The following is a 13,115-nucleotide window of genomic DNA, read 5'->3' as shown; positions in this document are numbered from 1 at the left end:
TTCAGTCCCAGAGGATGGATAGCTAGATCAAGAGATAAACACATAGGCAGTTTTGTCAGGTATTGTCAACTTCCCCTCCAAAGTGCTGTATCATTTTTCATTCCTACTAGCAATGGGAGTTTGTTTCCTCTGAGCTTTGTCAATAGAGTATGTCAAGTGTTTTTAATTTTTTTTCCTATTTTGATAGGTGAAAATGGTATCACATTGTATATTCAAATTTTTTCTCTTATTTTGAGAAAAGCTGAACATCTTTTTATATATTTCAGGACCATTTAAAAACTCTTTTGGACATATATTTTGTTCATTCAAATGATTTTTTTCCCTCAATTTTAAAAGTTCTTTATATTTTGGGGATATTAACTCTTTATCTGTTATATATATAGATGTGCTTTCTCCCAGTTTGTCACTTGGCTTTTGAATTTGTTGCTTATGGTTTTGACCACACAAAGTTGTTGTTTTTAAATTTAATATACTCAATTTATTATTCTTATTATTATTATTATTATTACAGCAGGATTTTAAGTAATAGACTCAGATCAGATCTATGTTAGAAATTAATTTACTCATATTTTTTTCTAACTAGACTTCTAACTGATAAGATTTTATTTTTTATACTTTTTAATCTCTGATACAGTTGAAGTTTTTTTAGTATATGTTTTAAGGTATAGATTTCATCTTATCTTTTTTTCAAATACCTATCAATGATCAGAGCTTTTACCATATACCAAAATTGTGTATGTATAAGGTGTGTTCCTGGATTATATTTTATTTCACTGATTGGTCTGTCTACTTACGTAGCAGGTCCACACTGGTGTAATTACAGACACTTTAGAAGATATTTAGAACTGGAGCAGAGCTAATCCTTCCTAGTAGCTCATTTTTATTTCCTAACACTTTTCTAGTTATTGTTTTATGTTCATTTTTTCTATTTAAACTTTAGTATCAATTTCTCTCTGAATTTTAAAAAATATGATATTTTTATTAGGATTGTATTCAATGTGTAAATTAACTAAGGGAGAAATGACATCTTTATGATATTGAGACGCCCTAAGCAAAAATAAAGGCTGCCTTTCTATTTGTTCAAGTCTACTTTCATATCTTTAAGGCAGGTTTAAATTCTCTCCTTTGAATTTTGAACTTCCTGCATGTGATTTGAACCCCTTTCTATTTGCACCAAGGAAAATGGAAAACAACTATGCTCATGAGACCCAGCTGATTCAACTGACCGTACCATTAAAACCAGAATTAATCATGGATACTTCCTGGGGCATGTGTATTAAGAGTGTACTAAGTTCCCATACCCACTTCCAGTACAGCTGAGAGATCTAACCAAAACCTTGGTTAAATCATCCCTTAGCCTCCTCTACTGCAAACCAAAACCTCCTCTGCTTCAGAGGAAGAAGTGGAAATTTCTTAAACCCTCAGATTTGGGGTCAAAGTCTAAAACTATTCAAAGTCCAGACATTTATTTACACAAAGCCCCTGACTGCTTAATTCATGCTTCCAACAAAAGAGCAGTTTCTTACAGTAGAAGACCTTGGAGTTTTCTCCAATTAATCCCTCTCCCTTCCCAACAGCATTCCCACCTACCTTATCACTCCCATCCAGTGAGTTATCCAATCCCACATTAAGTACTACTGATTCTATCACTAAAATAAATTTCCAAAATTTATTTCCTTCTCTCAATCTCCCTAGTCACCACCTAAGTCATCATAGTATTATCTATACTACTAGATTCTGTGCTTTCTACTTTTACATTACTTTTTTTTTTTTTAAAGATCTCTCTGAGTGTCGTCTGGAGAATAGGTTGGGGTTGGAGGCTAATCATGTTTATCACTGTTTGAAGGCTCTTATTGTGATTCTCTCTGCCTAGTGTATCATTGCATCCTCATCCCTTACTGTTCATGTGACTGGCTTCTTCTCAATATGTAGGTCCCTGCATATGTACTAAAGTGCCACCTTCTCAGAGAAGCCTTCCCTGACCACCTTAGATGAAGAGGTACCTGCTATTCTCTGTCCTTGAATTATGTTTCTTTCTTTCATGACATTTGTATGAAGTTAAAATTAATTAATTAATTGTGCCCTCTACTGAACGATAAATTCCAGGAGGACAGAGGCCATGTTTGATTTGTTCACCTCTGACACAGTATCTCAGCACCATAGTGTCTAGTAAGTAGTGCTCACATGTGCTCACTAAATATTTATCAAATAAATAAATGATTCTGGGTGGGAAAGAAAGCATTGAACCATCGGACCTCTCCAGATGTAGAGTGCTTGGTCCCACCATTGGGGGTAGAGTTGGCAAAATTGTTTCTCCTATCTTGAGACTTCCGGGAAAGCTAAGCCTGGTTGAAGGTTTGAGCGCCCTTTCAAGCACTCCAGTGCAACCCTAACAGGAGCATATTTCCTCATGCCTAGGGAACTTGCAAGACATTTCTGAGTTCCCATACTCACAGCTCTGAACAGATTCTTCCTGGGAAAATTTAAGTCCAGCACAAGTCAGTAGCTGCTCTGTTATATTTTTCTCTCTTTTACTCTCTTTGAAAAAGTAGTTGTTTTCATTTAAAAAGGAAAAAAACAAACAAGAAGATAACATAAAAGGCAAAACTTCAGACCCTGGATTTAATTGCTTGGAGCAAAAATAAAAGCATTTGACTATACCAGCAGTGAGCTCTTGTGTGTGTGTTAGGGGGGCGGGTGCTGCCCCACCTCTCAGTTCTCCCTGACAACCACTTTCAATAAACTCATGTGGCCTCAATCAAAGATGCCGTACACCATTTTCTTCCTCACTCACTGTGTAACTAGGGATCAGATAATTTAGGAGATTCCTTTTGAAGAAACATCTGGAACCCTGGAACTGGCCCATTACGTGCTCACTCATTCCCTCTCTCTCTCTCTCTCTCTCATCCTCATCTTCCTTTGAAGAGGCTGTTCTGGCTTGAAGCTTTCTAACCCAGAATTTTTGGCTCTGAGACATTTCTCTCAGTTCTCTGGAGTCATCTACAAATAAACCCGCTGGGCAAAATCTCATTGCTGGGAACCCATGGTGGCTTCAGTCATCTGTTTATGGGGATCTGGTATCCTTAGGGAAGAAACTGGCTCAAAGGAAAACTTGTGTGGGGCCGAATGTGACTTGAGAGTGGACTGGTCTCAGATAAGACTTCTACCGTCACATGTTGTGTGTATTGTATCAGCTTCTCAGGAACTCACAGGGTTCTAAAGGAATCCGAGAAAGGAGGTGGGAAAGAAGGTCATGATATTTGTCCACTGATATGAAAGCAATATTCTTGGGAAAGAAAAGAATGGCTCTGAATTCATACAAAAAGGCAATGGGTAGGCCTAGAAGCATAGACCAAACTTCACGATGCTCACTTCATGTTGTTCACTATCTTGTCCTAAGCTTGGGTCCTAAAGCCAATCAGCCATGGCAGAGGTGATGCGCTCTGTCTCTCCCCCTGAGCCCAGGATCCTTGTTGACAAGAATACTGAGGTTCCACTGGGTCTCCAGAAAATCGTGTTCCAGCACTGGGCAAGAAACACAGTGTGGCAGATTTGCATTAATGTCCCCAATTGTCACCCTTCCCTATACCTAGGCCCTTTCTCATGAAACTTTTAAAAATTCTCCCACAGCGGGTGGTGCAAAATCCCTACCCTTGAGGTCAGCCATGTGAATTGCTTGGTCAACAGCAGTGATGATGTGCCAATCACAAGCCTAGGCTTCAAGAGGCCATGCATGTTTTCATTTGCTTTCTCATGCTTCCGCCAGGACCCTGAGAAAGACAAAGACGCACTTGAGCTAGCCCATCAATCCTGGGAAGAGGATGAGAAACATATGAAACCAAACTGACTCAGCCAGGCTCTGCCTGGTCAGCCAAACTCCAGCCACCTCCCAGACGTAGGAGCAAGCCCAGCCTACATCAGCTGAACTCCACAGATGTGTGAGAAATAAATGTTTATTGTTGCTTGCCACTGAGAATTTGCAGTTGTTTGCTCCATATCAAAAGTTAACTGATCACAGAGCTAAAAATGAAAGCTCATAAGAAGATCTATATTTGAATAACAATACCTCATAGTCATAGAGCATTCCTAGGTTTTCTAAATAGTTAATACAATATATCTTATTGGGCTTTCATGATAGCCCTGTGAAGTGGGCAGGAAAGGTCTTATTATTTCCATTTTATAGCTGAGGATACGAAGGTGCAAAAAAGTGAAATTAGTTTGGTCCAAGTGACATAGATAAAGGAGTAGAAGCCACAGCCTCCTCCTCATTATCTCATCATTCCTCTCCCCACTTGTACGTAAGGGAAAAAGATGAACATACACGTAACTGGCTGGCGTCATATAATCAGAAGAGTATGCTGCAAGGAAATTTGGGTGAAAAAAAAAGTGGCTGCTTGTTTAATGGAGTGGATTCCTCTGGCAAAAAGTCCTGGGACAAGTGGGTCACAAGTAACATTTCAAAAAGAATAGAATTATGGCACAGAAGGGGGCAGAAGAGACACAAGTCTCTGAGTTCGAGAAGCCTGTATAGCCAGGACATATATAGTCTCATGGTGTTTGCAATATGCCAGGAACCCTGTTAGAAATCTGACATGCATTATCTCATTAACCTTCACAGTAACACCAAGAAGATTGTAACATAACACAATATAACATAACATAACATAATATAATACAATCCCTAGAAATTAAGCAATAAAACAGCATGCCAAAACTCACAGAGCAAGTGGCAGTGGGTTGAAGCCCAAGTCTGTCTGCCTCCTGCATTGGATCCTCTGTCTCTGGTTGAGAGTGAGAGAAGCAGGAAAAAAGCCAACCCAAATAAGCCAAGAAGAGGAAAGAAGTAAGAGAGCTGGAGTGGAAGAGTGGCTGGAGGCTGGAAAACCTTTCTGAAGATAATGAACTGAAAAGGGAACCTATTTTCTGCCCGCGTGTTGACTCCTGATTACATTGTTAGAAACTCAGTGGTTCATAGGACCTCCTTCCAAGTCAGTTGAACTTGTATGTACCACACACCCCTCTCCAAAGAGTAAAAAGCCCATCGTTGAGCAGCATCCCCTTTCTTGGTCCTCTTTGTCCCTCTCAGCCTGCTGCAGCACTTGAGTGGTTTTCTTCTGTGGTGCTGTTATAACTCAAGACTACATGGTATAATGGAAAAAGCAATTTAAGCAATTTAACATTCCTGGGCTCAAAACCTAGCTGGATTTAGTAGCCGTGTGTCCTTGAGTGGGTGACTTGACTTAACTTCTCTGAGCCTCAGGAATAATAATAGTCTCTGCCTCATAGGAGCCTAGGGGGACTCAAAGAGATTCCCCATGTTTATGCTGTACTCTTTAGAAGGATGCCCCTATGTGCAGCTCACACTTAAAGGGCAAGGAGTAATGCTCTACTTTCTTGATCCTGGGGAGAGTATCTGCGTAAATTATTTGAAGATTTTATGCATGGGAAATTTGTCTATTCTCCCCATTTCTTTATTTATTCAATCATTTATTTACAGTATAGATTCATGGATGTTTATCTTATGCTTTGGTTTATAATCTAATACTACTTTATTTATTTTATGCTCAAATTGTTCCAGCTTTGGATGTTGAGAGTTTTTCAGTTGACCTTTGTGTCCCTTTCATAAATGCCCATTTGTTTGGGGATTTGGGGGTTTTTTCTTAATTGAGGCTTTATTGGAGGGCATTATAAGAATGCTCTAGACTCTTCTTGTATACTGCTTGCCCTAGCTCTGGAATTAGCCATTCCTCCAAGGACTCCTGGTTCTACTTATTAGAAATCAAAATCCGGGCGTTGGGTATGCTCATTGCTACTTGAATGTCATTGCTTCTAGGTCGATCCTCTCAGTGGAGAGAGCTAGGAAGTGCATATTTGTGTACTAACATGTGCTTACACACATATCTATAATTACAAATATGTATAAAGCGAAACATAAGTTCATACTGATGGCACCATCTCTCACCCAGTACCACATCGTTTGTTCGAATCTTCCCTGTTACTTATCTGTAAACTCTCACTGCAATAGTGAGAAACCTGGCTCTTGCCGTCCTCCATCCATTTATTTATTTGTTTAATCTCAGTACATGACTTATCTGAAAATAAAGACATTTTATTCTTTCCAATTTGGGTGTCTTTCATCTCCTTTTCTTGTCTTTTAATATTTCATTAGAATAAGTTATTTTTAAGATAAGTATAAGATGAACAAGTTTTGTTATAATGTGTGACTTAATAAAACACTTACAAGAAGCCAGGCCATTTAAATTTGTATCTGGAATCCAATCATTACTGAAATTTCAAGTAAAGTGCCCAGGAGTTAGAGCTTTACAGACCCATTTATGTGCCAGATTTATCAACTCGAGCTCATAATACAGTGGCAAATACCATCAGATCCCAAGACCCTGGATCAGCAAACATATAAGCTCCAAAAGGAAGCATTTCCCGATTTCATTTTGTCCATTCTCATTTTCTTTGCTTTCTTTCTCACTTTTTTCCTGCCTCTCCATCTGTCTCTTTTCCCTTCACTCTCCATCTCTCTGCTCCTTCCACTTCTTCCTTTTTGCTTCTTTTCCCTTTTCTCCTGTTTTCTCTGCTTCTCTGTCATTCTTTCCCAGATGACCACTTTCCCTAATCTCTCCATTTCCCAACTCTTGCTCATACCTCAGCTTGCAGATGTGTCACATCATCTCTCTTTCCACTGCTAGTTCCTTTCCTTTTTAATGCCACACCTAAGGGGCTGTCCAATCTTTGCAGTCCTAACCAACTCTCTGTTGCTCTCTCCCAACCTAGTCTTCTCAACTTCTGGGCAGGCTGGGATAAAATATTCCTATTCTGCTGCAAAGTCTTCCATAGGCTTTAGTCCCACTGATGTGAACCCAATCAACCTAAAATTTCTTCTTCTCATTCTCTTAAATCTCACCATTTTAACCATAGAAGGAAGTGCTTCTCAGGTCTTGGAGAGCATAAGAGGATCCATTAAGTCTTGAGAGAGCTTAGGAATCTACTTATTCAACAAGTCTGTCCCAGGTAAGTTTGATACAGATGGAATGCAGACCCCATATAGAGAATCACTGCTATGAAAAAGGGTGGAGGAAGGGAGGAGTGTGCTCTTTTCAATATGCTGCAAAATGAGTTCCAAGGTCTGACATCTAGTCCCAGATCCATTCCATTAGCAGATGACCCAGATTACTTAATCATGCCTCAGATCTTCATAGATAATGGGGCTAATAACATCTACCTTATATGTTTCATGGAGTTATGAGACATCAATGAGTTAATTACTCTGACAGCCTTTTGAAAAATATAAACTATTCAACACATGCAACAGTAATATAAAAATCTCAAAGCACACAATAACTTCAGAACTTCCTTCGTTACTTGAAAAAGCTTTTGAAGCTACTATAAATTCTGAAGGAAGTCAAAATGGCATTGCATGCCTCTTAATATTGGGTATAGGCTATATTAATTTTTCTCAAACTAATTATATACAAATCACCATCTTATGAAAGGCAGATTTGACTCAGAGATATGGACTGGGTCCTGAGACTTTGCAGTTCTAACAAGCTCCTAGATGAGCCTGATGCTGTGGGCTGATGAACTACACTTTGAACAGTGAAAGGGTTTATGCTCTAAATAGAGAAGGCTGGAACAGGTTGCCAAAAAGATGGTGTAATTCAATTTGGCTCTTGAGAGAAGGAGGAGGGGAAGAAAAGAGTAAGAGCTCAGACTCTCTCCAGAGTCCCATTCTTGAGGCACTGGTGTCAGAGAAAGAACAGGCTTTCCTTAGACCAGGCTCCCCAGGGAACTTGGTGCAGGAGGAAAAGGTAAGGGGCTCTGCTTCCTTGCCTTCCTGAGGAGGAGCTAATATCAACAGACAGGGTACAGAGGTGACAGGGCTGTGAAGTTCTCAGAGAACACAGCACTGAAAGCCCACAGGATTTAGTTCTTAGAGAAACTTTTGTAGTGACCCAGCTGTGCAAAAGCTCAAATGTAGCAGATCTGTCTTAGTTGACAGGAGAGCATCCTTTACTAAATCCACAGAAAGAGGCTATAGACCTTGTTGTGCACTGAAGTGAGATGTCCATAAAAGCAAGCATGAGGTCTTTACATCAGAAAGAAATACAAACATCTATGCTGGCTCTTTAATTTTTTGCCCCACTGTCTATATCAGGTCCACTCTCTACTCTTCCCTACCCTGCATATTCCCTGGGAGGCTGAGCTTTATGGAACTGTCTCATTGGGTTCCCTTGTCTTCTGGCTCTGGTTGGGTTCTACCAATGGGAGGCTCCAACAGGAGATCACAGGAGGGAAGGGAGAGGTTGGGGTATTTATTTCCTGGACACCTCCCTGCTGAGCTATGGGTTGGCAGTGACTGCCTTCTCTATTGAAGGCCACAGCTCCTGCCAGGCTCTTCTCTACTACAGCTATGACTGTCATCTCTGGGTTCTGGAAATCACTGCTCTCCCTGAGCCCTTTCAGGCCTTGGTATGTTAATAGCACCCCACCATTGCCAGTCCTGGGTTGACTCACCATCTCTGGTATATTTCCTGTAAATCTCCCAAAATCTTATAAATAGTGCCTTTATTTAAACTCTCCTTTTTACTCTGTTTGTGTGTTTCATTTCCAGACCTATTCTGGTGCAATATCCATAACCAGAACAATCTCACAGTATGGTGACTTGGAAGTTCCCTGTATTTAAATAGCTCTCATGGAGGTAGGAATACCAGAGAGAGGAAAAAATCGAGGCTATCAGTGTTAGTGTAGAGAGAGTGGAATGGGGAGAAGAAGCTGAGGCTTGGGAGAGCTTCAGAATTAATGAGAGGAAGCAAGATGGTGCAATGACCTATGAATGCACCGTTAAGAATTTAAGCCCTTTTTTCTCCTGCTGGTTTCACACTTGCTATCCCCCCATTTCCTATGTTCATCTTTAGATAACTGAATTAGGCTCTCTTGAAGGCTGAAGGAATCAGCCTCCTGGTTTCTTTGTCCTTCACATCAAAAGCCCAAGCTCTGGGCCAGAACTCCCTAGGTTCAAGCCCATATTTACATGAGTTGGAAGAAGGATCAGGTGTATAAGTGAATGGGATGCTCTTTGGAAGCAGTGGATGCAAAAGATGGCTGGAGGCGACTGGTCACTCAGAGGGCCCCAGATACAATAATTAGGATCTTGAACTTCTATACTTAACTGCCTGAGTTTTAATTCTAGTTCTGCTGCTTCTGGCTGTTTGACCTTCAGCTCCTTACTTCACCTTTTTGAACATCGGCAACCACATCTGTGAAAAGCTGATAATAATTTAACCTAGCTCCCACACTGGAAATTAAATGATATAATCCATGGACAGAACTTGCTGCAGTGCCTTGCACCTAGCACACACTCAATAGACTTCAGCTTGTACTCATGTTATTACCACACTGTCATTATCATCATCAACATCATTATTAACATTACAATCATTGAAATGACATAGATGATTATGAGGATGAAGATAGAAGAGCTTCCCGTAAATCCCACCTAAATTCCACAATCCCATTTACCCATTTCATCAAAATTGGAAGTTTTTTTTTTTTTTTTCATTTTATTCTGGCCCTGAGTCTCCAAGGCAATGTAGTCATGACCTGTTCTGTTCCTCGGTTTCCTCAAGTTTCTGCAGAAGTTTAGGAGTAGAGTGGAAAGATGGCAGATAGGGGCCTTGAGTTGCCTGAGAAGGGTTTCCCAAGGACACAACAAGGGCAGCAAAGGAGAAAGAAGCACACAGGTATGGAAGGAAAGGTGTAGAAGAAAACATTTTTTAAGTTGGTGACAGGGTACGTACCCTCTTCTTTCTAGGAGCAAAACCGTATATTTTTCTCTTATTAAGGTATTCCATGTACATCTGCAATAGTTCCCTTACTTTATGAGTCTTTACACCAAAGAAGTTGGACCCAGGCCTTGGACTCTTCAAATTTTAGCCCCCACCCTAAGGTCAAGACACCGGGGTGAGTAAGTGAAAGAAACTCCCAGCAGAGACCTTTTCTTTGGGGTGAGAATTCTTCTCATAGGCTGAGCCAGCTGCCCTGCTCAGCCCTGGATTCATCTTGGCTCACCCTGTAGTCTGTACATCTGCACATCTATACATCTGGGAAGCTCAGAAAAGAACTAAAGTGGGACAAGATGCCAGGAGACACCAGAAGAATCTAGACTTCTGGTGGCCTTTTCTTGCCTCTCCCAGTCTGATGGAAATGCTTGCCTCCCTCAGTGGCAATGGAGATAAATGGGCTGCATAATGAAATCCTTAGTTGTTTTTTTTTTTTTGTATGTACATAAACTGTTAATACTTGACTCTATACCTCAGTCCCTTTAGGAATGGAAGAATATCTAAACTCAGAGATCTCTTCCTTTTTATTGAACCATAGAAACTCAATTTTGACAATAATATAGTTGACCACAAGGAAACAGCATTTGGTGTGTTTCTACCAAACATCAATATTATGTTTCAGGTAAGAAGCAAAGTTTCATTTATGGAAAAGCGATGTATCCAAGTGAAAACTCATCGATCTATTCCAGACAAATTTGGGGGGTTGGGAGGGGGTTACCAAGATTGTTCAATGGAAGCCTTCATTTCCCACAAATACAACAATGACAACTAACAAACAAGCACCAAGAAATCCTGTGAACAGACCTAAGCAATGTTTTGAAAATTATTGAGTTGAAGTGATTGCCTCCTAGCTTCACAGACTAAAAAGCCTGGTTGTTACTGGCTAATGACTCTCTCAATCCTGCCGACCAGGACAATCTCAGATCACAGCATAACTAATCTGTTCAGCATGATGCTCAGTGCCTCACTGCTCCTTCTCACTTCCTTTTTAAAATATAAATAAATAAAATATGGTAACTGACATCAAATGCTTAGAGTCAGAATTTCCTCATTCTGGCTTTGAAAGATTTCCAGTATTTATCCCAAAAGGTAACATTGATTAGGTAAGATGGAGAAGACTTGAATTCTAAAAGTAGTTTCCAATGGTTTTTGTGAAAACAGCTCGTCTTTCTTAGCTACAAGTTCAATATGAGCCCAAAATATGACTTGGCTGCTAGAAAGGAAATCCAGTCCCAGGCAGTACTAATAAAAGTGTAATTATATGTTGGAGGGAAGTGATAGGTTTAGCACTGGTTAGTTCCATCTAGTGTTAAGTCAGAGGTGCCTCATTTGGGGGGGGGGGCGGAGAAGGGCATTAACAAGCCTGAACATATCTGTAGAGGGTGGCTAGTCGCGTAATGATAGCAAAAGAAAGAAATTGAAGAACACAGGAATGTTTAACAGAAAGCCTGATGGTACCTTCAAATATTGTAAGGGCAAAAATAATTAGGATGTAATAACAATAACTACATCTACCAAGAATAAGACCTTCTGCCTCATGAGACATGAGCTCCTGTCATTGGTAAGTACTTAACAGATATGAGCTCCTAAAATATAACACATTTCCTTTATTTTATACATTATATTATATAACAACAGCAACAGCAATAGCTGATGCTACATCCCAGGCACTCTTTAAGTAGTAACCCGTTTAATTCCCATGACAGCCTGTAATCCCCCCGTTTTTAAAATTTTTATATTTTAACTTGGAGTATAGTTGATTAACAATGTTGTGTTAGTTTCGGGTATACAGCAAGTGAGTCCCAGAGAGGTTAATAACTTGCCTAAGTTCCATGCCAAGTCAGGGGAGGAGCTGAGTATGGCTCCTTATATCTATTCCCTTACATCTACTCTTGGGAAATTATTTTAGGAGATAAGCTTTATTCTCTCTAATTTTCTGAGGAAAAGCTAAAGCTAAAGTAGCATGTTCTCAGACAAAATGACTACTAAAATATGAAGAGCCCTGATAGACTGGTTAGTTTGGAGAAGATATAATCAAATATAGAGAAAGAAATCAACCCAGAGACATTCCTAAAGTCACTCAGCTAGTTAATTTTTGAGCCAGGATTAGAACCAAAATTTTAAAATTCCCAGTGCAGTGCTCTTACATTGCTTCAGGCTAAGTCCTGTGGAGAAGAACATGATGCAGAGGATCCTTATAAAAGCAGAGGGGACCAGCCAATGGGCCTGACCTTGCCCTTCCATCAGGCCAACATCTGGGCATCCAGAGGGAGACAGTGTATTAGAAAACATGGCAGCTTTATGGTATATAACACACTGCTGCCCAGTGGGAGAGATACAGACCCAATAGGCAGGAACCCCAAATGCTTCATTTGTACTCCACTGGGCTTGAGTACATGCTTCATGGGTTGCAAGGGGATGAAGGTACAGTAGGGAGGGTTGGTGTAATCTAGATATAGACAGAAAGGCAGAGATATGGAGAGGAACAAATATGAATTCTGAGCAAATTACATCCCCATGTGCCAATTTACTTCTAAAGCCCAACATCTTTCTGGCAACACCCAGTATCATTTGTATGTTCCAGAGACTTAATTAGTTTGTGCAAGGTAAAGGGTGATCCCGGACTCACCTAGGGTGGAATGAAGAATCTTCCCACGCTGTCCACCTACCATCACCTGAAGTGACATAGATTGTTGTGCCTGCCTGGCCTCTCCTCCCCTGGGAACAACCTTTTTTCCTTTAGATGAGCCATCATGTGGTTTGGAAGAGGCTGCTGTTAACCCCTAGTTCCAGGGTTGGAAACCTTGATGAGACTGGCCTAATAAAATGGCCCTATTCCACTGACTACTGTGATTACCTCACAGGAGGCACCACAAGCCAAAGTGTGCCACTGAGAGCTCCTCCCACCGCCAGGACTTTGGCTGGACCTCTTGGGAAAGAGGCATTCTCTCAGTGCTTAGGGTTTTTGAAGCTATCAGGTGATGCTGCTGGAAGGCACTTTGCCTTCACTTGAATAAAGTCTGCCTGAGAATGGAGTCAAAACACAGGAAAGCAAAACAAAGAGAAAGAATGTTGAAAATCTGCAGTTGTGTGCCCAAAACCAGTTGCTCATGCACTTTCCAGTTTCAGTGGCTATTAAATATCCTATTAGGCTTAAACTAGTTTGAGTTGGGTATCTGTCACTTGCAATCCAATGAATCCTGAACATTTCAGCTTTCCACTATTAAATCCTGAGGTGAGGGATTGGGAGCTAGGGGTAGGAAC

Source organism: Mesoplodon bidens (assembly GCF_964165515.1).
Source record: "Mesoplodon bidens genome assembly, chromosome: 8".
NCBI lineage: Eukaryota > Metazoa > Chordata > Mammalia > Artiodactyla > Ziphiidae > Mesoplodon > Mesoplodon bidens.
The sequence above is the reverse complement of the archived record's forward strand: the minus strand, read 5'-3'. Positions refer to the sequence as shown.